Here is a 3691-nt window from a genome sequence, read left to right as displayed (position 1 = left end):
GCAAGGTACCACAAGGGAACAGCCTCCTGGTTGGCGCTCTTACATATTTTTCTGTGGAATGACTTTTTGTCATGCTTCCATTGAATATTGGGTTTCTGCAGTCTGCCTTATGCCTGATTTTTTCTTTAGATTGTAAATCTCAAGGGAGTCAGATCATGTCCTGACATTGCTGTACAGTTTTGCCTGGATGAAGGATACTCTACCACTAATAAATTGTTTCATGTGCTGCATGGTGTTTTTAAAAATAGACTTTTTTTTTTTTGAGACAGTCTCAAGTTGTCACCCTGGGTAGAGTGCTGTGATATCATAGCTCACAGCAACCTCCAACTCTTGGGCTCCAGTGATCCTCTTGCCTCAGTTTTTCTGTATTTAGTAGAGTCAGCGTCTCGCTTTTGCTCAGATTGGTCTTGAACTCCTGAGCTCAGGCAATCCACCGGCCTCAGCTTCCCAGAGTGCTAGGATTACAGGCATGAGCCAAAATAGACTTTATTTATTTATTTTATTTATTTATTTTGAGACAGAGCCTCAAGCTGTCACCCTGGATAGAGTGCTGTCATCACAGCTCACAGCAACCTCCAACTCCTGGGCTAAGCAATTCTCTTATTTCAGCCTCCAGAGTAGCTGGGACTACAGGTGCCCGCCACAATGCCTGGCTATTTTTTGGTTGCAGTTATCATTGTTTAGCAGGCCCGGGCTGGGCTTGAACCTGCCAGCATCTGTGTATGTGGCCAGCACTCTACTCACTGAAGTATGGGCGCCAAGCCCTTGTTTTTAAACAGCATTTTCTTTTTCAAGTGGGACAGATTGGAAAGTTCATTGTTACTGTTGCCCACATGAAGCTTGTTATGTTCACAGTTGGGGGCTTTTCAGGCAAAATTGTTGAGCTTTATCAGGAGTTTTGCAGCCCTATAAGCCTGAATTTGAGCCCTCGGTTTATCACTAAAGTTGCTGTGTGGCGATAAGCAAGTTACCTCCCCTCTCTGTTCTTCAGTTTCTTAACCTATAAAATGCAAATTATAATCAGTTTATAGCACTGGTGGGTGGAATAAATGAAGATTTGTGTAAAGCACTTTTACATAGTACCTGGCACATGGTGGGCACCAAATCATTGTTGCTAGGGAGAAGAACAGTTGAATTTTTGCTCATGTCCATCAATTGCTTTAAAAACAACACACACACACACACACACACACACACACACACACGTCTTGCTGCCTGTGGCTCAAGTGGCTAAGGCACCAGCCACATATACCTAAGGTGGCGGGTTCAAATCCAGCTGGGGCCCGCCAAACAACAATGACGACTGCAACCAAAAAATAGCCAGGTGTTGTGGCGGGTGCCTATGGTCCCAGCTACTTGGGAGGCTGAGGCAGGAGACTCGTTTGAGCCCAGGAGTTGGAGGTTGCTGTGAGCTGTGATGCCACATCACTCTACCCAGGGTGACAGCTTGAGGCTCTGTCTCAAAAACACACACACACCCTACCTGTGGCTCAGTAGGTAGGGTGCTGGCCCCATATACCAAGGGTGGTGGGTTCAGGCCCAGCCCTGGCTAAACTGCAACAACAACAACAAAATACTTGGGCATTGTGGTGGGCGCCTATGGTCCCGGCTGCTCAGGAGGCTGAGGCAAGAGAATCACCTAAGGCCAGGAGTTGGAGGTTGCTGTGAGCTGTGTGACACCAATAGTACTCTACCAAGGGCAATAAAGTGAGACTCTGTCTCCACAGAAAAAAACCAAAAAACCCAAAACACACACACAGAAAAATTGCAAAGATAGTACAAAGAGTTCCTCTCTACCTGCACCCAGCTTCCCCTGTTATTACATCTTCTATCAGTATAGTGCATTTATTACAACTAATGAACCAGTATTAAGATTTTTATCATTAAGTCTATACTTTGTTCACATTTCTTAGTTTTTTCCTAATGTCCCTTTTCATTCCAGGACACCACATTCCATTTAGTCATCATGTCTCCTTGGGCTCTTTCTCTGGCTGAGACGGTTGATCTGTTGCTTTTGATGGCATTGAAATTTAATTTTGGTGCAGACCATGGGATATCTTTTTCAGAATTTTTAGCTATAGGGTAGCCAATAGTAGCCCCTGGGCTTGATGTGTGGTAGACTCCAGAGATCTTTACCTGAAAGCTGCCCTACTACGGCTCCCCCTATCTGAAACCTACTTTTCTGCTAGAAAACGGAGTCACACTGCTGAGAACCTCCTGTGCCATATCCTGCCCAATTTGTCCTCACCTAACTTCTGGTAAATAATACCTGACTAGAAGATGCTGGTTGAGCTGACAGTATTGCCTGGGCAAAAAACCTTCCCGGGGAGGGGGAGGAGAAGGAGGCTGCTCTGTGGGTTCTCTGAATATTAATAACTTTCACTGTTTCAGCTAGTGTTTCCTCCTTGACATCACCGAATGAAAACGTATCTGGGAGGTTTTAGTTTCCTGGTGCCAAATCCAAGTCGTTTTATCAGCAAGCGCCCCTCGCCAGACAATGCAGGCTTGTGTGCTTGGGCAGAGAGCAGCTTCCCTTTTGAAATAGGCTCTTTTTCTAAGAACTGAAAATAAGCAGCCTCGACTGTGACTTCACTTTTCTTGGAACTGCTTTACATTACAAAAAATATGTATGCAAAACCCTCATTTAGCTGGTTTTGGGTTGCCAAGTTCCCTAATCCTTTCTCTTGCATATTCTTGTAAAGCTGATGTTTTACTGAAAAATTCTTCTGCGTTAGGTGAGGCAGGAAGAAAAGGGAGGAAAAGGGATGACCCGAGTGTTGTGTCTCCTGACCCATTTGTGTTTGGTTAATAGTTGAGGGGGAATGAACTTGGAAGAGACACTGTGTGTAGAGTTGCCTTCAAATTCTAAGGGTCAAAACCCTGAGATCTTTGGGGCCACCAAATGGGCCAAAACTGGTGTTGCTAAGACTCAGGCCAAAACCCAGACTTACTGAGCAATTTCCTGTTGCAAGGATAAGGGGGGGAAATGCATTTTTGGCCATAAAGACCTACATTTAGTACACAGGGTGGAACCGTGTAAAAGGACATTTTCAGGGGCCCCTGCTTGCTTAGGGTCCCGTCTCTCTCAGTTGTCTGGCTTGGAGTTCGGTCTGTGAAATGGAGATAATTCCGTCTTCATAGGATGGTGCCTGGTGGGCTCTTGGGACCTGGGGCCTGAGGGCAGACCTCTGAGTTCCTCTGAAATTGTTAGAATCTCTGTCCCCACTGGAGCTGCTTATCGTGGTCATGCCTTATTTATCTCTATACCTCTCCCCAGCATGAGGCCTTGCCCTCAGTAAAGTTAGGACTGGCTGGTGTTTAGGCTGGAAGAAATATACAGGCAAAGGCACGATGTCCACGATTTTGACTTGGCTCACAGCCGTTTTCATGTGAAAAGAACCTCTTTCTAGCAAATGGCCTTCCCTAAAAGGGCCTTTTGAACTGGACATCCCTGTGTAGTTTAGAAGGGCATCACAGCTGGAGGGTCTGACAGGAGTGTTTGGGGGTACTCTGGGGTATAGAAGGAAGGCAGGGCAAAGTCATAAAAGGGCAGAGGAAAAGAACCAAGACAGCCAAGTCTCGAAAAGGATTCCTGTGGTTTGGGCAGAATCTGAAATGACAACCCTAGGAGAACCAGGTCTCCTGATAAAGAATGCAAATTCGGCTCGGCGCCTATAGCTCAACCGACTAA

The sequence above is a fragment of the Otolemur garnettii genome, unplaced genomic scaffold (assembly GCF_000181295.1).
Source record: "Otolemur garnettii isolate 467f Iridium unplaced genomic scaffold, OtoGar3 scaffold00189, whole genome shotgun sequence".
NCBI lineage: Eukaryota > Metazoa > Chordata > Mammalia > Primates > Galagidae > Otolemur > Otolemur garnettii.
This window is presented reverse-complemented; position numbering follows the sequence as displayed.